The sequence below is a fragment of the Hibiscus syriacus genome, unplaced genomic scaffold, assembly GCF_006381635.1.
Source record: "Hibiscus syriacus cultivar Baekdansim isolate YM2019G1 unplaced genomic scaffold, ASM638163v2 tig00017808_pilon, whole genome shotgun sequence".
NCBI classification, from domain to species: Eukaryota; Viridiplantae; Streptophyta; class Magnoliopsida; order Malvales; family Malvaceae; genus Hibiscus; species Hibiscus syriacus.
This window is the reverse complement of record NW_024062417.1, coordinates 1,652,832-1,674,885: the sequence shown is the minus strand read 5'-3', so window position 1 is coordinate 1,674,885 and position 22,054 is coordinate 1,652,832. Positions and strand designations below refer to the sequence as shown.

General features: G+C 35.6%; 1 pseudogene; it reads right to left on the bottom strand.

The window, feature by feature from the left end:
* Window positions 1-3,473: 3,473 nt before the first annotated feature.
* On the bottom strand, window positions 3,474-18,197 carry LOC120208931 (annotated as a pseudogene).
* Window positions 18,198-22,054: the final 3,857 nt, after the last annotated feature.

The following is a 22,054-nucleotide window of genomic DNA, read 5'->3' as shown; positions in this document are numbered from 1 at the left end:
TCTTCATAGATTTAAGTTGTTACTGATATCACTTACTATTCTCTCTAGATACTATCTCACTTGCTTTCTCATCTAGAACGTTTATTACTCTGTTACTACTAATAGTATGCTCTAATATGATAATTCGCTACTTAAAGGCATTTTAGTCATTCTCAATATCTCGAGAAGTCTCTATGCATTTCGTGACTTCATGATGATTATTGTGTTTGTTGTTTACGGGTTGTGATACTATCTAGCCTGATAGCTGAATCGGGTTCATTTATAGGTAGCGGCACTTTATTCGCGCTTACTAAGCTTTCCCTCAATTCACCCTCGAATTAAGGGGACAACTGTACGTCTATCACTCTCTATCATTCTTGCATTACACGATTTTAATGTCTAATAATCTAATTATTTGGTTATACCACTTGTCGGTACACCCTCATCAATGATCCTTCATTCTTAGATATCCTCTACGTGCTCAATTAAAGATACTTGGATGCATTATGTCTACTATGGTTACTCTCTAGGCCACTCTAGCCATTTATGTCCCCTATAAACTAAGTTCTACCATTACGAACCCTCCTTAGCTCTTACGGATCTTAATCGAGTCAAAATTGATCAGCCAATGTGGGTAGTATCGATACTATACTTGTAGTATCGATACCTTAGGGTCAAGTATCAATACCACTATGAGTATCGGTACCAAAAATGACTTCTACTACTGAAAATGGGGCTCAGTAACAATATTGTTATCCTGAGTATCAATAATGTAGGGGCAGTATCGATACTCTCCTAGTAGTATCAATACTCCCTACCAAAAATTCCTAGATTTTGCCCCAATTCATCTAGTATCAATACTCGAACCCATAATTAATTAATTTAAGCTCGAGAAAACACCTAAAATTACTCTAAAGGCCATAGTTTGGTTCTTAATCATGTGTTAAAGTTGTAGGGAGTTATTTAGGGTCTTAAGATGTCATAAAACATATTCTTTACATCAATTTAGTCATCTATGGCATGAGTCAAGTTTAAACCCTAAAATGTTTAACTACATAAATCTTAGCAATTTATGAAAGCCTTAACACTCCAAAGGATTAGAAATACACTACCTTGTTGTTTGAATCCCGAAATAAAGCTCCTTTAGCTAGTAATCACCCTCCGCCATGACTTAGATAGTAAAACCCCCCACCTTTCTTGTAACCATAAAACCTAAATCTTTGAATCATTAAAATGATGTTGTTAAGGGGATTATGAACGAACATGGAAATTGAAAGAGGTAAGAAATGGCTCAAACGACTTACCTTTAGTTGATGGAGCTTGGATAGCAAGGAGATAATGAAATAAATGAACAAAATGAAGAGAATGATAAGAAAGAAAAGACATAAAGAGTTCTCATCCTTCAAAATGGAGTAATAGCTCATTTAGTCCTTTCTCATCCTTCAACTAATTAAAAATTCCTTTTTAAGACTAATTGGACCCAATTCTAACCCAATTAAACCCAACGACTTTAAATTATAAAATCCATGGGGCCCACATGCCTCTCGGGTAAACCTGAAACTACTAGCCCGAAATTTGAGGTGTTACATATAGTGTCATGATTATGGAAGGAGGAGACAACTCATGGGCAGCTACGATCGACTAGGTGGACTAGACTATCCAGTTGAGTCTTTTTTTGCTCTATCCAGTTCAAGAAGAAGGTCAAAACTACCTTTAGTCTTTGCCTCTTGAGGTAATCCTGCCAAGGTTTCATCGATTATAGAGTTAGATCGTGTGGATTGATGTGATAAGGGCCTCACAATGAAACTAAATATGGATCCATTTGCTGGATTTGTGCCAGCAATGCACTATACCCACACTAGTTCATCCAACTTCAACGATCAACCCTTATTTTCCATATTTGTTTAATGTCCCACTGAAAGCAAGTTGTTTCAATTTTTAAAGGAAAATGGCCCCATCAATTACAGATAATATATCTACATATACGCATTATATATATGATGAACTTCCAGTCCTCAAATTGTCATTTACAACTAGAGATGGCAGAGGGTACAATTTTGTGGGTTTCGCATCATACCCGCTTCAATTGGGACGGGGAAGGGGTATAAGTTTAGTGGATAGTGGGCAAGTGTAGATGTAAAAAGTCATACCCATCGTGGGTAGTGGGTAGGTGATGGGTTTAAGACCTTACTCGCTCCACATCCGCCCGTCTCGTATCCACCCACCCTACATCCGCCCTTCTCGTATCCAACCACCCTACATCCGCCCGCCCACTAACTACTCACCATATAAATTTTGTACCATTATGGATTTAGATATAATTCTAGAGACTATTTCGTAAATCTTTAGATTTTATAGGACATGACTTATAATTTAACCAAATGTTAGAGTATAATCATTTTTAGAATTGAAGATCGTTGTTTCTCCTATCTCAAATTGGCAGGTATGGACGGGTACGAACGGGTACAATCAGATATAGACCAACATGAGATGGGTGGTAGGTATCCAATTGAGTAGTAGGTGTGGTTTGATTTAAGAATGTATCCGCGTGGGCGGGTATAGATTTAAAAACTTCACCCATCGTGGGTGATAGGTAGGTGGTGGATATAAAAATATTAAGTGGGTAAGAAGATAGGAAAAGGAGTATCTGCACCCACCCCATCCGTTTGCCATCCCTATATACAGCACATTAAAATGGAATGAGATATAGTATTCTTATATATTATAAAATTAAACAACGTTAAAATGAAAAAACGATATGTATAATATATAATATTAGTTAAGCAAAATAAATCCAACAAACCAGCGTTTTAACATGCTTTTTTTCTAAATGACTTCAATTTAACTTTATTTGAATCTCACTAAATCAGATTTTATAAAAAAAAGTAATAAAATTAAATTAAGATAACGAAATATAACTCTTCAACTAGATTAACTTAAAACTTTTCATTTGACCGTTACCTATGACCTAACTGCAGATTCCTCTCACGTTCCCTTCACAACAGCTTTCCCAAGAGGGGTTGCTTTGGAATATATACAAGCTTACTATGTGCCACCATTGATTGCGTACAAACTTGAGGCACTGGGATGGAAAGTCCTTTCAAAGGCTATGCTTCTACTGGGGTACTTCTTCAACTCTATGGAATATCAATTGTTTGAGGCATATATATTATTTATACAAATATTATTTATTCTTATACCTACCCATAGTTATAAAAATATATTCCATGTTTTCTCCATTGAAATAGGTTGGTGAAGAGATGAAACTCATGAAGGTGTAGTTCTTTTATGACTGTGGGGAGCTGCTTGGAGATCTTATAAAAGGTGCTAAATTAGGTAGTGGAAGCGGAACTTACCAAGTGGCTTTGATGCGTATGCATAAAATTTCAATGTTTAATGAATAAAAGTGAATCATCCGCACAAAATAGGATGTTGTCTCATTTGATTTACCATTCTATTTTATCTCTGGAAATTATTAATGGATACCAAACGTACAAGCAGAAGAGCATAACATGGCCTGCTTTTATGGTTTCTAAATTTTAGATTCTCAATTAAAAAAGAAGATACCATAAGAAATCGGTTTTTGATTACCAGATTCGTTAATTTTCTGTTAAAGTGCAAGTTGGGTGATGAAACAATGTCACCGGAGAGTATCAGCAGAAAATTTTACACCAACCATGGCAGAGAAGCTCGGTAAGGAGCAGCCCCACAATATCTAAACAGTCCTTCAATTTCAGGGCATCCTTTAGGATACGGGATTGAGCGATGGAAGGGATCACGACCTAGTTTTATCCTCTTAAGTGATCCCATACATCCAAATGGATCTTCTTGAAATTGTGTCCTCGCCGATGCCTAACCTTTCAAAGCCGCTTCTATTGAAGTTGCTAAAGCTGGGGTGACTCTGTAGAAGAACGTGACTCTGGAAACCCAATCGCAGTGCAATGCACGTGCGCAAATCTCTCTTCCTTGAAATCCTAGCTTACAACCTGATCCAAATTCATTAGGATTAGTATAACCTCATAAGCCAACTTCCAAGGTAAGTAGTGAGGCCTATAAGGAGGGGAAAAAAGACTTTTGAACCCATCTCGAAAATTACCTGTCAAAACAGGTAACTGGATGGGAACTGGAACTAGCTTTGATATCAAGCAAAAATCTTAATTGGAAAAAAAAAGTATTTTGAAGTAACATTTAACTGAAACCAATAAGCTATCATGGACATAAAGATGCGCAGAAAGCTTGACGTGAGCTTGGATTAAGGAGGGGAAAAAAGACTTTTGAACCCATCTCGAAAATTACCTGTCAAAACAGGTAACTGGATGGGAACTGGAACTAGCTTTGATATCAAGCAAAAATCTTAATTGGAAAAAAAAGTATTTTGAAGTAACATTTAACTGAAACCAATAAGCTATCATGGACATAAAGATGCGCAGAAAGCTTGACGTGAGCTTGGATGGCAATACAGACATTAGAACTTTTGAATGATATACTCTTTGTTTATAGTGCAATAATTTATTTATGCCTCAATTTTCTTTGGCACCATCAGTTACTTCACAAATGGGAAAAACATGCACGAAGATTTTACGTTATGCATACTATAACTCATGACAAAGGAAACTTGTCTGCTGTTTCTTCAAGCAATTGAAGAAACATGCATTGTTTTTTAGACCTTAATTCAAGCTATTAAGTTATAGTGGAAGACAATTGGAAGGAGTTGTCGTGGTCGGGGTTTGCTCCTTTTAAAGTGGAGGCGTTCATCTGGCGAGTTCTTCATCGGAGACTGCTCGTTAGGGCGGAACTCGTGAAGCGAGGAGTAGTTTTGTCTTCGGATAGTTGCTGCCCCCTGTGCTCGAAATTCTTGGAAACAGTTTAGCATTGGTTCTTCACCTGCGAGGTCTCTTGGAGTTTATGGGGTTCTTTTCTCACTTTGTGGAACGTTTCGGTGGTTGCTCCTAAGGACTCAAAAGCATTTCTACTAGTTTGGAGGGATGCCCCCCCCCCCCGAAATATTCAAAGTGGAAGGCTGTATGGAAAATTATCTTATGCAATCTTGTGGACCTTATGGCTACACAGAAATGGAATAGTTTTCCAAAAGGAAGAGCTTGTGTTGTGGAATTCGGGTTAATTTCCACCAATAACAGATTCACCTTCGAAACTATTATCTAGGTGACTAGTGTGAAAACGATTGTACTAAAAATCACCCCAAGGTATATTCCCAGGAAAGAGGAGGGTCACAATGGTCCCTCTTAAAACCCACTTTCCTTATACAGAAATACCAAGACAAGTAATTTTAATAGGAAAATAATTAACAACAACTATACCCGACAATAGCTATTAAGTAATTTTTTATAGGAAATAATTAACAACAACTATACCCGACAATAGCTATTAAATAGAGATAAAAGAGAACACCAAAATTTTCACTAATAGAGAAATATTACAAAGAGAGAAAGAATACAAATTGCCCTTAAAAAAGAAGGGCTTATATTTGTGGATGATTAAACTAAGGAGGATGGCTTTATTTATAACAAAAGAATTCCCCTTCCTCCTTATACAAAACCAATGTGGGACTTTGCCAAAACCCAACAAATCTCCACCTTGGCAAATTCCACACACATCTCTAAAAAAAACAATCTTGTAACAATATTGACCAAATCTAAACAATGTTTAAACTTGACCGCAGTTACCACTTTTGTCAACATATCAGCAGGATTCTCAGTGGTCCGGATCTTCTGGATTATGACTCTACCTTCTTCTAGAATCTCTCGTACAAAGTGATATCGAACATCGATGTGCTTCGTCCTTGCATGGTAAACCTGGTTCTTTGCTAAATGAATAGCACTCTGACTGTCACAGTGCACTTTGATGTGCTTTTGTTCCATTCCCAATTCACCAAGCAACCCTTGAAGCCAAATTGCCTCCTTCACAGCCTCTGTAACTGCCATATACTCTGCCTCTGTAGTAGACAAAGCCACTGTTGACTGTAAGGTGGACTTCTAACTGACTGGTGCCTTTGCAAATGTAAACACATAACCAGTAGTTGATCGACGCTTGTCCAAATCACCTGCATAGTCTGAATCACAATACCCAACTACACACTGACCGTCTTGTTTGTCCTGCTGAAAGACCAAACCAACATCTACGGCGTTCAGAATATACCGCAGAATCCATTTCACAGCTTGTCAATGCTCCTTTCCAGGATCATGCATATACATGCTCACAACCCCAACTGCCTGTGAAATATCGGGTCTCGTACACACCATTGCATACATCAAGCTACCAACAACACTTGCATATGGAACCTTTGACATGTATTCCCGTTCTGCATCATCCTTAGGTGACATTGATGCACCGAGCTTGAAATGAGGAGCAAGAGGTGTACTAATTGGTTTTGACATCTCATTTATGCCAAAACGTTTTAGTACCTTCCTCAGATATTCTTTCTGAGACAAACAAAGCCTCCCCAATTTCTTAACCCTGATATCCATGCCTAGAATCTTCTTCGCTTTACCAAGATCCTTCATCTCAAACTCCTGTTCAATTGAGTCTTTAGTTTCGCAATTTCTGTCTGACTCCTGAAAGCTATCACATATCATCAACATAAAGAGAAGATATATATAGGATCCGTCTTCTAGCTCGCGTAAATACACACAATGATCATATTGCTTCTTGTGTACTTCTGCCCTATCATAAACTTGTCAAATCGCTTGTACCACTGCCTTGGAGATTGTTTCAATCCGTACAACGATTTTTCTAATTTGCACACCATCTCTTCTTTTTCAGCAACTTTGAATCCATCTGGCTGAGTCATGTAGATTTCCTCATCCAAGTCTCCATGTAAAAATGCAGTTTTTACATCCATCTGAACTAGTTCCAAATCCAACTGTGCTACCAAAGCCAACAAAATTCTGATGGAGGAATGTTTTACAACTGGAGAAAATACTTCATTATAATCAACTCCCTCCGTTTGAGCGTAGCCTTTAGCCACCAATCTTGCTTTGTAGCGGATGTTATTCTTGTCAGGAAATCCATATTTCTTTGCATATACACACTTGCACCCAATTGCCTTCTTTCCCTTCGGAAGACTAGCTAGTTTCCACGTCTGATTCTTTTGAAGGGATTGTATTTCTTCATTCATGGCGATCCTCCACTTTTTATGTTCTGAACTTTGAACTGCTTCATTAAAAGTGGCAGGAACGTCATCAATTGCAATTGGTGATGCAAAAGAGACCATATCAGCATAACGAGCAAGTTTTCTAATGGTCCTCTTTCCCTTTCTGAGTGCAATTGATTCATGTTGCTGTGGAGGTTCTTGGGTTTGAACCTCTTCTTCTTCTGACTCTTCTTCTACCATAGGAGAGTCAACATCAGTTTATTTACTGGTTGGGACAATCTTGCTTCTTTCAAACTCCACCTGTTTGGGAGTTCCATCTGTCTGGTCTAATTTTTCTGAAGTCACCTTTCTCAACATGGTAGATTCATCAAAGGTAACATCCCTGCTAAAGATTATTTTCTTTATTTCTGGACACCAAAGGCGATAGCCTTTCACACCAGAGGTGATCCCCATAAAGATCGCCTTCTTTTCTCTTGGATCCAACTTTGACTCCTTAACATGGTAGTATGCAGTGGAACCAAACACATGTAAGGAATCATAATCTGTAGCAGGTACTCCAATTTCTCTAATGGTGTTTTACCACCAATAGCAATCGATGGTAAGCAGTTGACAAGGTGACAAGCATAGACCAAAGCCTCAGCCCAAAATTCTTTGCCTAACCCAGCATTAGACAACATACACCGAACCTTCTCCACTAATGTCCAGTTCATACGCTCTGCCACCCCATTCTGTTGTGGTGTACCTCTGACAGTGAAGTGCCTGCCAATACCTTCCTCTTCACAGACTTTCAGAAATGGATCATTTTTGTACTCTCCACTATTGTCTGTACGGAGACGTTTGATTTTTCTGCCTGTTTGAGTCTCCATCATCTTTTTCCCTTTAAGGAAAAATCCTAGCACCTCATCATTTGTCTTCATTGGATACACCCAAACTCTCCGGGAAAAATCATCAACAAAGGTGACATAATAGTGTGTTCCTCCCAATGAAGTTGTCTTAGAAGGCCCCCATACATCTGAATGAACATAATCCAAAATACCTTTAGTATCTTGGATTATTGTTCTAAATTTCACCCTCGTCTTCTTCCCTTTGATGCAATGCTCACAAAAAGCTAATTTGCAAGTCCGAGCACCCTTCAATAATCCTTGATCTATGAGTAATTTCAATGATTTTTCACCAACATGCCCCAAGCGCATATGCCATAACTTGGTTGCTTCTAACTCATGTTCATCAATAGAAGTTGCCACTGCTGCTGTCCCAACAATTGTACTACCTAGAGAGTAATACACATTGTTTCTTTTTCGGATTCCCTTCATTATCACCAGTGCACCAGAGATAATCCTCATAATCCCATCTTTTGCCCTCACTTCTAAACCTTTTGAGGTTCCCACAGAGATGAGATTTCTCATTAAATCTGGTACATAATGGACACCTGTTAAGGTTCTGATTGATCTATCCTGATTCCTCAAGCGAATTGAACCAATCCCAAGTGTGTCAAGAGGGGAATTATTTGTTGTGTAGACAATTCCACCTTTTAGTTCTTTAAAATCAAAGAACCATTCTCTATTGGGGGTCATATGGTGGCTACAAGCTGAATCTAACAGCCATGAACTGGAACAGCTGGTTGATGGCGTAGCAGCAAATGCGAAATCTGAATCTGCATCATCATACTCGACCACATTTGATTCTGAGACAGCCTTCCCCCTTTCAGGTTTGCCTTTATTCTTTAGCTTGGGACATTCTTTCTTTCAGTGCCCTTTTTCTCGACAAAAGGCACATTCATCTTTGCTCAATCTGGACTTTGACTTCGATCTCTCTCTGCTTCCTTTATTCTGACTCTTCGAACGGCCTCTAACAACAAGAGCTTCTGCTTCGACACTTGTGTTTTCTTGTTTGTCTTTCTTTCTCAATTCATAACTATACAAGGCAGCAGTTACTTCACTGAGAGACACATCAACCTTCCCATGAAGTAGAGTAGTTTCAAGATACTCAAATTCATCAGGAAGTGATCCCATCAACATCAGAGCCAGATCTTCGTCTTCAAAAGTCACGTCCATATTCATCATATCAGTCACCAACTGATTAAATCTAGTAATGTGATCATTCATAGTGGTACCTGGTACATAGTTGAAGCGGAACAATCTCTTTTTCATGTAGAGTTTGTTCTGACCACTTTTCTTCAAAAATTTCTCCTCCAGTGCCTTCCACAATTTACTTGCAGAAGTTTCCTTAGAAAATGCATACTTCTACTCTCTATAAAGACACGATCGAATAGTACCACATGCCATTCTATTGATCCTCTTCCATTCTTTCTCCTCAACATCATCTGGTTTCTCTCCTTCAATAGCAATGTCTAGACCCTACTGAAATAGGGCATCTAGAACCTCAATTTGCCACATGTCAAAATGACCAGTGCCATCAAAAATCTCCACTACAAATCTAACATTTGTCACAGCATTTCTTGCCAAAATTGAAGATGAAGAAGCGTCTGTCATTTCTTCTACAAATTCTATTTAATAGCTGCCAATGCGGAATGTCAATTATCCCAAGGAAATTTTTTCTGATGTGGAAGATCATCCTAAGCCGCAACCACATAGCATATTAAAATAAACCAAGAGCTCTGATACCAATTGTTGTGGAATTCGGGTTAATTTCCAACAATAACAGATTCACCTTCGAAACTATTATCTAGGTGACTAGTGTAAAAACGATTGTACTAAAAATCACCCCAATGTATATTCCCAAGAAAGAGGAGGGGTCACAATGGTCCCTCTTAAAACCCACTTTCCTTAGACAGAACTACCAAGACAAGTAATTTTAATAGGACAATAATTAACAACAACTATACCCGATAATAGCTATTAAATAGAGATAAAAGAGAACACCAAAATATTTCACTAATAGAGGAAATATTACAAAGAGAGAAAGAATACAAATAGCCTTTAATATAGAAGAAGGCTTATATTTGTGGGATGATTAACTAAGGAGGAGGATGGCTTTATTTATAACAAAATAATTTCCCCTCCTCCTTATACACAACCAATGTGGGACTTTGCCAAAAACCAACAGCTTGGACGTCATGCAATTGGTGTTCCTCATCAAGTTCCGTGTTGCTTGCTGGATAAAAGAAAATTTCCGCATGGCTGCATTAAGTACAGAGGACTTGGCAGTTGATATTTCTCGTGCAGAAGATGATTTGTTAAAGAAGCTTCCCGATTCGTCTCTCCTATCCTGGTGCCCTCCCCCAAATGGTTCCCTGAAATTTAACGTGGATGGCGCCATGAAGGAGGATGGCAGTGCAGTGGGCATTGGTTGTGATTGTGTTCTTCGCAATGAAATAGGCAAAGCGTTGCTGTCCTTTTCAGTTACCATTGGAAGTGGCTCTCCGATCCTAGCAGAAATTCTGGCAGTCGATCATGCTTTTAAAGTGTTTATAGCCTCTGAGTGGTTCAGGAAGCGTGGGTCGGTCTTGGAGTCCGACTGTTATTCGGTTGTGCATTGGCTAAGAAATGTCTCGTCTATCCCACCTGGATGGAAATCCCTGCTTCTTCTTATGGCGACTTTGATTCTCCAAGAAAATTTCACTGTTAGAGTTATTCCTAGACGGTGTGACTCGCTGGCTAATTAGCCATAGGTTAACTCTACCTACTCTGTACTTTTCTGGTTGTCCCGTGTTTACGGTTGGGGCCGGGCGGGCGTTATTTTTAAAAGTAGGGTTTAGTTGATTCAGGCTGCGGTGGGCTAGTGCTTCCTGTAGGTTCTGTTTTGTTTTGGAGCACTTCTGTTTTCTCGCTTAGGGGATGTATGGTTCTCATGGTGTAGAAGCTTATTGGGTGGTATCGGAATGGTCAAGGGTCTGCTCTCAATGTTTTTAACTTTAGGTTTGTGGTGGGTCTTTCATGGTGTGCACTCTTTTTCTTCCATTTAAGTTTAAGGGTTTTTTTAACGAGGCACCTATCATGTATTATATGTTCTTATTAATAAACTTCTACCTTTAAAAAAAATTAGAGAATAAAATCCCATTCATGCTTGAGGGATTATCAAGCTGAATTTTCAGAAACATGATTCCTCTATTTCTCTTTTCCCTTCTTTTCGTTCTTCTTCCTTCTTATTTCTCATTAGCAACCATCTGTAACACCCACAGATCTATACGGGTGACCCAATCTGATTCGAGGTGTCATATTAGGTCCACCGGTGTCATATTAGGTCCACCGGAGCGACCCACAGTAAAAATTCCAGAAAGTTTAAAATTTCTGTTAAAACACTTAAAATATTAAAATAATTTATAAATAAAGAAAGTAAAATTTAATAATATTAAAAAATAAAACAGATTCCATACTCGAATATAAAACAAAATACAAGTTACATATGCCCCCTAATCGCATGCACCATACCCCGCAAACCATGCCTGTGGAACTCCCTTACATATGTCGATAGTTGCACTGGTTCAATCCTTTTAACCTGAAAAGGTGAGTAACAGAGTGAGCTTTGGAAAGCTCAGTAATACAGAACTACCAAGTGATGCTGAAGGATATGCAGATAATAATTAAGCATAATTTTCTTTATTGTTTCAAATATCTACAGATTTTTAGGCTGAGCTGAGGTCCCGTTAATATCTCAGGTATTTTAAAGAGAGGAAGCTTTCAGTTAAGAGTAAATGTTCGGAGGACTAAGTTCAGGAGATCAGAACAGGGTGTCTAGTGTGTTCCCGTAAAACCAGTGAAAAGATACAAATCTTTTTAAAACAATAGCAATTTAAAATGTATTTTTCAAAAACCATAGTAAAACTCTCCAACCGAACGTCATATGTAGTTCCCCAGAACTGCATAACCTAAGGGAGCACCTTGGGGACTGAGAGCCTACCCAAGAAATATTCTTGGGGCCACGGGGCCTACCCAAGAAAGATGTAGGGGCCACAAAGCCTACCCAAGGGTTGCCTTAGGTCTATAAGGAATTACCAGTCGGTGCTGAACCTATACAAGGAATTACCAACAACGACTGAATCTGCCAGAGTCTTCAGTCATACCATAGTCCCATTTCGGTCAGTAACCAGAGATATCAGAAATCAAAGCAGAGATCAGAACAAAAATTAGAGAAAACATCCATGTGATCAGGGAACACACTAGAGGTTCCAGATATTATTCGGAGGTACTTGATAATCTTATCGGGCATGAAAACACGGATCTTCAGTATACCGATAGAATGCCAGAAATTAGAATCACTATCGAAAGAGTTCATTAGCTGACGGACTCATCAATAATTCATAACGTCATTTATCATGATCATATAGTATTCGGATATTTTTCGGAGACACTATGTAATCAGAAAGATATTCATAATCCTTTGCATTAGAGTTACTCGAGTTTTTGGATATGACATGAGTAATTTCATTATCCTGGAAATCAGAGGCATTTTCGACATTAGGTTCTTGTAGAATTCTTAGTGATTTGAGCTAATAAGGGAGAAACGAAAATTTAGGGCATTTACGATTTGTGTCGATCTATCGGAATATCGAGTTAACTTGAACTGTACAAATCCCAACAATGATACCTGACAATCAGTCAAATCATTGGACTTCAAGAGTTTTCACTCTTTAATACCGACAACTCTTGTCAAATTGATCATCTTTAGAATCATCGTTGAATGGATCTTAGTGAGACGAACAACTATTCCAATGGTTTTTATTTCATTTCTACATTGCAACGATATCAGGGAATGTCGACGTGCTTGATCTGGGGTTCAAAACCCTTATGGACGGACATATATATATATATAATATATTATATATATATATATATATATATATATATAATATATATAATCATCGGTGTTTCCAGACTTATCCAAATTATTCACTTAATTCAATGTCATTGAGGGTACTTAGGTCATTTAATAGTCAAGTATATCCCGATTACATCAGAGTTTCCAGAGTAATTCGATCATTTCTGAAATTCAAACACATACAGTTCTTCTATTCAGTTCAACTAGGTCATATAATTTAGTCATTCCAGGGCTTAAAGATATTTTGGATTATTTTACTCTTCAGGGGTATTTTAGTCATTTGCAGTTTAAAGGTATTTCAGTATTTTCCTTCAATCAGGTCTTTCCTTCAATCAGTCCGAACCATTTTACCTCATAGGGTAATTTCGTAATTTCTTAACTAGGTGATTTTGGTATTAAAGCTTTTAACAAGAACAAATAGAATTTAGAGATTCTGAGGTTATTTCCTTTCCCTGATAATCACCAAACTTGAAATCATTTCTTATCATTCTTCTTATTTCTATTCATGTAGTCTGAGCCTTATTCAGTTTACTTTACTTTATTTTATATTCGGATCGAGTTTAGAAAATGATCAACTACATACACGTGACCAATTATATGCATCCATGCAGTAATCAATACCAACATGTTCCATAAAGTATGAAAAAGGTAGTAATGTATTACCTTGATTTCCGTGCTCCACCGATCGAACATTTAATCTCCATTCGATCACTCTCAAACTTGAATCCAACGTCCAATAATATCTCATATACATATCAATAGAAATTACATCAGAAATGGAGTAAATTGCAAAAAACGAATCGAATAGAGAGGTTAATCAGTGAAAAACAGCTTATTGGGTTCGATTTTGGCAAAACGGGCCTCAAAAACGGACTCAAAACATAGAAAAACATCAGGATAGGTGCTCCCAAAAAAAGTCAACAACCGGTTAATGTCCTGTCAACGACGGTCAATTGTCGGCCAACAGCCAGTCAACGGTTAGGTCAGCGGCTCAGCTCGACTCGACTTAGACCAAACAGTTCGGCTCGGCTCAGGCTGCTCGGTCCAGACCGGTTCAGTCGGTCATCACACTCCCAAGCTGACAGACAACGCCCACGCATAGGGAGCGGCGCATGCGGCGGATACGGTTGTTGGACGTTGACGAAAATTTCCAGATTTCTAGATCTCTGGCTCAGGAGTCTCGAGCAAGTTTTATTTTTCGACGAAACACGGCGAAGGGTGGAATTTTAAAACGTTCAAAATTTTTCAACGGTGACCTGCGAGTGACACGATGGAGCAACGACGACATGACGCTAACGATCGGGTTTTGCTCGAAATCACACTAGGATGATGATGGCGAGGGCGGTGAGGCGAGCCGACGTTTGAGGTGGCCGAAATTTATGAAAAACAGTACGATGGTCGGGGTTTACTTTGCACCTTCGAATGCCTATTCACGACTAACGGCAACGTGGCTCGGCAATCAACTAAAGGGGTTTTGGTCGCGCGACGACAACAATCACAGTGGTAAGGGTGGTGCACGACACTGCTGACTAGATGTGGTTCATCAGAGTTTCAACGGTGACGGGGGTTTTGTTCTTTTTATTTTGGGATTTTGGTTTGGGGTGTTTCCAATGTTTGATTCGAATCAGACTTAAAATAAAATGTTCATATAAAAAAATAAAACAGTACTTAGCCTAAATGGTAGGGGCACGGTAGTGTAGTCCTTATGGCCCAAATTCAAACCCGTATACCTTCAACAATTTGTTAAATCATCATTTTTTTCACTATAGACAAAACAATTGGGGAATTTAATGATTAAATTCCTGAACTTCTCAAACTTTCGAATTTGACTCAAAAATATTTAAAATTATTCATTTTAGTCCCTCAATTAAATACAATAAATCTAGCCCTATATTAGGTGTGACACCTGCAATCTTTCTCTTCCCCTCAATATTCTTTTTCTTCCGGACTTACAATTACTTTGATTATCTCATGTTGCAACTTGAAACTCAGTTATTTAGATTGAAGTCTACTCTAAATCATAATAAGATACATGAGCCCACTCAAAACCCTTTTGATTTGATCAGCAAGGACTAAACTGGACCAACGTGGACATAAATATGAAAGGAGAAAAGCTGATACGCTTGGAAAACTAAACAAATTATTCTATCACAGCTGGAATCCTACTTATTTCGCTGATATTTTAGGTGTTCAATGACTATCAATGGAATTGAACATTACTGTTATGCTTATTATGTACTATAAGTAGGAAGATTAGCAGAACGATGACAAAATACCATTCATTAATTAACTTCCAATTATTTTCGCACCATATATAGACATGCAGATAGAAGGGGAGAAGTGGGGGATAGGGTAAAATCAAAGTAAGAAAGACCCACAAATATAGAATGATTACAGTTATGTTGTGTGGGTATTTCCCAGAAAGCTCTCGAAACCGACACACACTAAAGAGAATATTCTCGAAGCTTGCTCTTGCATGCTCATCTGTTAATGCTCTCCATTTAACATTTTCTTCCTTCCCTGAAAAGAAATAAAATTTAAAACTATGAGACTCGGATGATCCAAAGTCTTTATGCTATAGAACAGAAGATCAGGGAACAATATTGGACAAGAAGCAAACTCATAGAACTCGACTAGGGAGTAGAAATTGCAAGGAAATCCATTATTCATCGATCAAAAGATCAAAGCAGTTTTTTCAGAGCAAAAAGGGACATTTAAACTTTCCTCAAGACATATTCATGGGCGTGGAATCAAAATAATCGAGAACAACAAGTTCGCAAAGGCAATCCATATTTACTTTTAAAATACAAATATAGTAGGTGTTCCTTCTTTTGAACTCTGTACACCGGAAAAGTGTTTCCACTTTAGAAGCAAAATAAGACTAATCTAAAGTTCCATATTTATATCAAGTGCTTACTGAAAGATCAAGATCGCACTACATGCTTCATTTCCGACTTTTAGTGACAAGAGGAGTTAGAAAAGAATACAGTTACTTTTAAAAGTTCTTGCTCATTTCTTCTCTTGCTTAAACCTTTTTGTTCATGTATTTTAACCTTTTAAAATAATCCAGCAAAACCTTACCCCAAGTCCCAAACCAGGCTAACTTTGCTTAAGCCATTAGATAGGAGACAAGGCATCGTAATTCCTAATTATTTTGTTTTTCCAAGCAGATTCTAATGTCATCTCTAATCTCTTCAGTCTGTTTTACTCTCTTCCGACTCTAAGAAGATTTTTATCTCATCCATTAGGCAGGAAATCCTTTAGTCTACCTTTAGTCTTCTTCAATATGCTAACTCTCTTCTTCCAAAACTAGTAAGATCAGGTTAGACTCCTGTCTACTTCAATCATCTTTTCTGTAAGATGATTGGACACTGGTGGCTTGACTTGATTCTTTTGTTAAGGCTCTCCACTCTCCAACAGGCAGCTTTTAACTTTTTTTTTATTTGTTGAACTCTTTAATCTTTATATGCCTGAAGCTTTAAACATTTGAAATATCTGCTCACAAAAGAAGTTTCTATTACATTCCAGATAATGATAAGAAAATGAGCCTACACATGATATGAACTAAAATTAAGTTTGGATGGTAATTTATATATTTATATTATGAGCATGGATTGTGGTACTTCCAGAATCCAGACAAGTAAGCTTGACATGATTATGGTAATTTATACGCTGATTTTACAGTAAGCTTGTGTTTCCTGATGAGTAAGTTTGACTAGATTATGAACTTGCAATAAGAACCGGATGTAGCAAAAAAAGACTACTGCAACATTCAAAATATTCAATGGTTTTGAAACAAAAACCAGATGTCTGATCAGTTCAATCTTCAGTCTTATTTTTATTCCATGCTTCAGAAAGAAGAAGAAGAAGAAGAAGAAGAAACCAGATTGTTATTAACGTGTCTAACTTCCAACATACCCATTGCAAATTTAGAACATCCTGGACATCTGTTAAGTAGTTTTACTGCTTCAAACATGCTATTGGGTTTACGTCCCGCCTAAACAGCTATATCTAATGGTACAACCAGCATTAACAACAAAAATGAAAAGCAACATCAACTTGCCCACCGAATTTTCAACCACTATGTAAGAAAGAAGCATACATATCCAAATGAGAATATATAAGGTAGGATGATAAGTTCCCTAGATTAAACCTCAAATCTACATCTATAAGAGTTCAGAAGCTAAATGCTCCCCTGAGAATTTGATTTCTTAATCAGTTTCCAGGTAAGTACAAAGGTCTTTCTTTAGGAGTGAAATGAAACTATATACAATGGTACGTCCTATTAACTGAAAGGAATAACTAAATTGGAATCTAGTCAAACAATGTTATCACCATCAATATATTAGAAAATACATAGTTTCTGAATTCAGCGCTAGTCTTGTATAATTAGTATTCTTACTAGTGCACCAAAACCAAGAGTTTTGCCTGCCCAAAATTATCCTAGTTGATAATCTCGTGGGAAAAGGCCCCTTGAAAATTGCAAAAATTGGAAGTTCCCTAAAAGGTTCAGATTTGGATTTAAACAATCATGAACTTATCAGAACAAGACATAAAGGATGTCATTTCCAGGTAAACAATTAGAATAACCATTATATATTAGGAAAATAAAATGACTGGATATGTTAACATACCAAACCATCCTTTGGATTCAGCAACTGTCCAATAACTCTGTGCCTCACTCTGAGGACCAGCATCTTTGCGAGTCTCTCAACCACTAAACAGAAGCAAAGCCTCATTATCCCGTGAGGTGCTTTCTATCCCTTCCTTTATGTGAGCAACAAAGGCTGGATTCTTCTGATAAGATTCTAAAAACCAAGAATCCTCCTTATCAACTTTCCCACAACTACTACTAGTAGTATAAACGGAATGCCCAGCAACCATTACAAGATTCTTAAGCTTGGCAAATGGATAATTATCACCATAACCATTATCAAGTTCCATATAATTACTCAGCGCCCTATAGTGGTGCTCATATAGAGATAAAACTATGAGGAATGCAACCCCAAATGCCAAGGAAATAGAGAGAAAAAAAAGAGTGGATGCCGCTTGTAATAGTAATGAAGCTGGTTACGCCAAGACTTAATCATTCTAACTAGGTAAAACGATGATTTTCTACTCCTGGTTCTTTTAATAGTTCTATATCAAAGCCACCCCGTGGATATGCATTAAAGGACTTAGGACTGCTTGTCCCAAATGGAAAATTATTCATGATAATTCAAATCCAGCTGAAAAGCATCGAGATTATGCAAATTAACCATTCCCAAATACGCAATCGGATGGATCGAAAAATTAGAATAATAAGTTGTGATTCAATTCCACAAAACTAAGAATAAACAGATGTTGATCATCAAAGTTGAAGTTTTTTGGCAGCATAGGAAAGTAGAAACGGATTAGTAAAGAAGATAAACAAAATGGGGTTGGTTCTCCTTGAATTCTAAGAGTAAACTCACCAAAATCTGAGAGGAGACTGTCAATGATGTAGGTTAGAGTGAAGATAGAATGAGAGTAGTAGTTAATTTAGTTAACTAAAAAGATTAGAAAATCAGATCCAGAATTTCAGAGATCTATAGATTAATTCAGAGCTTGGAACGTTGAAATCGTGCATTGAAGCAAAGTCAGATGAGATTGTTACCTTTTTCAGGCCCAAAAAATCCTGAAAGCTAAGCTGTTATGGCCGCCACGCTGAACTTACAACCAAATAAAAAATAGGGTAAAGTATAGTAATGGTCACTGAACATTTTTGAAGCTTGCATTTAGGTTCCCTTACTTTTAAAACTTGCAATACAATCCCCCAATATTTATTCCGTTTGCAATATGGTCCCCCAACTTAAACCACCGTTAGAAATTAGGGTAAATTATATAAAAGGTTATTGAACTTTTCAGACACTTGAATTTAGGTCCCCCAACTTTTAAAACTTACAAAATAGTCCTCAATTTCAATCTAAACCCCAATTTCCAAAGTAATTCAATTTCATTCTAAACCCTAAATTTCAAAATAATTCAATTAAATTTAATTATGTCAGATTTATTATTATTTAATTTCATCTTATTTCATGTGATACGTATTGTTTATATAAATATAATAGTATAATTCTTAACTGTTGAAGAAATTTTTTAATTAAAAATAGTAGTTAGGATATAGAAGAGGTTGAAAATAATTCGAATTTTAAATTTATAAAATGTTATTTTGACGAATAAATAAAAATGTAAACTACTAGGTTGACAACTTAACTATCTAGCCCTTTTTACTTTTATCATCGATCTTTTAAATTTATCAATCATACAACATAATTATTTAACTGTTTCAACTAAGCCACTAGTCGTTACCAATTGATACAAATGATGAAGTGGCAATTAAAAGGAATTGACATTATTATACATTCAGTCTTTATTATTTATATAATCAATTTGGTCCTAAATTAAATAGAATTTAATAAATTAATCATTTAATTAGGATCTGACATGTGTTAGCACATGATCATGACACGTGTCGTTGGTGACACATGTCACCACCTAATTATTTATATATGCTATCAATTTGGTCCTAAATTAAAAAAATTAATAAATTAATCATTTAACCAGGATCTGACATGTGTTAACGCATGATCATGATATGTTATTGGTGACACATGTCATCACCTAATTAGAAGAAAATTAAGTTACAAAGAAGTAAAATTTGGGTATTGGGCAAACTCAAACCTGAGTCACGCAAATGAAAGATACAGGGTGGAGCCACTAAGCTAACACCATCGTTTGTGTTAAGAGATATACAATAATACATATACTAATAGTGTGACCAATGCCAGAAAAAAGAATATATTGGAAAATGGAAATAATGAGATTTGAACTTCGGTAAAAAATTTGAAAACAATGATGGGAAAATATTATATTTTTTTTACAATAAAAAATATTATTTTGATAAATTGTTTGATAGATTTAATATATTTTTTAAATATTAGTTGATACAATATTTTAAAAGAATAAATTTAAGATTTATATTTTTTAAAACTAAATTTAATAATTATATTTTTCATATTTATATTCATGATTATATATATAATCTTAAGTGAGTATTTCTAATATAATTAATAATTTTAATTTCTTATTAAAAATAAAATATTCAAAAAATATAAATGATTCATACATTAATATGAATATATTTTTTATTTATACATCTAAATATAAATATACATTTATATAAATATATGTTTATTCGTATATTGAAATATTTTGATTAAAATATAAACATATTTTAAATACTAGTTTATACAGAAAAATATATCAAAAATATAAATGATTCATACATTTAAATATAAATTGAATCATTTATATTTTCTATACATCTATATTTAATAAGAAAATAAAATTATTGGGGGACTGTTTTGCAAGTTTTAAAAGTTGGTGACCTAAATTCAAGTGCCTGAAAAGTTCAATGACCGTTTATATAATTTACCCTAATTTTCTAACAGTGATTTAAGTTAAAAAAAAAATTATTGGGGGACTGTTTTGCAAGTTTTAAAAGTTGGTGACCTAAATTCAAGTGCCTGAAAAGTTCAATGACCGTTTATATAATTTACCCTAATTTTCTAACAGTGATTTAAGTTAGGGACCATATTGCAAACGGAATAAATGTTGGGGGATTGTATTGCAAGTTTTAAAAGTTGGGGGACCTAAATGTAAGCTTCAGAAATGTTCAGTGACCATTACTATACTTTACCCTAAAAAATATTATGAAGGATGATAATTATTTGAGTAAATTACGTATTTAGTATTTAAATTATTAGTTTTGATCTGTTTTAATACTTAAACTTTTAACTCTTTCAAAACTATACCTAAAATTTAGTTTTTATTTCATTTTAGTACTCTGTTAAAAATTTAATGATGAGTTTTTAAATAAATTAAAATTTTAAGCACTAAAATGGATAAAACTGATAATTTAGGTACTAAATGTGTTAAGTTTTTATCGGTAGGGTACTAAAATGAAACAAAAACTAAAAATTATATATGATTTTGAAAAAAATAAATACTAAAATGAATCAAAACTAATAGTTTAGATATTAAATGTATAATTTACCTTAATGTTTTTTAATAATATACATATGGAGTGTTTGAAGTGTTTTTCTATATTGTCTGACAGTATGAAAATAGTAATATATCGTCAATATAAATAATTGTGAATTCCCAACCTAATTAAAAATGCCATTCATAATTCTTTAAAATTTAGAAGGATAATTTTTAATCCAAATGTTATATTCTATTCTTATTGTTCAAATGAAACTGTCAAAGTTATTCTATATTTTTTTTTAAATAAATTCTTACTCCATCGACAAATGAAAATAAACAAGATAACAGTGAAAATTGTCTTCGCAAAATGACAAAAATAACAATAACGAAGATTCTATGCTCCATTGTCGCATCAAGATAAAACAATAATTGGTGCATGAACAGCAGAAATTCTCTTATTTTAATTTCAAATTTAACACAATTTTTATGTTTTAAAGTATATATAAATATATAAAGAGAAAAAATCAGTGATTCATAAATATAGGTATTCATCCAACAATCCTAGAGCTTTGGGATTATCTGATCAGCTTATGTGTTGATATCTTTTAGGCAAAAACTTGAAAACAGTACAACTGGGTAGTAATTTCAATACCAATCCTTCGGAAAACCATATGCCTGAAAGCTAACTATTAAGATCAAGAGAACTTCGGTTCATCTAATTCTCTCAAGAAAATCTCATGGTATAATTTTAATGGCAGGTGGACTGATCCCTGATAACGGTATCCAACTCCTAATCATGCAATAATGCATTAAAACAACAGTCTCTATTTTATACACAGATTAATCACATTATAGAAGATGGTCAAAGAGAAAGCAAACAGCAAATTCTTTGAAACTCCTATTTCTTGATAAATTTTCAACTTCTTAGATGGAGCATATATATCCCTTAAAAACATGAAAATGCACAGAAAATAACATCACAAATCCATCTAAAGACCATTAAAATGTCAACTAGAATAAAGATAGACCAGTCGTATTGTAAAAACATTTACATATGCAAATAAACATGGAGAAAAAAACCAATTCATTTCACCCAAAATAGAACGGGCGAGATAAGCCCTGATGCAGATCATATGAGAATTCAATCATCATCACTGCAAGTTTGCAATTGAAAATCAA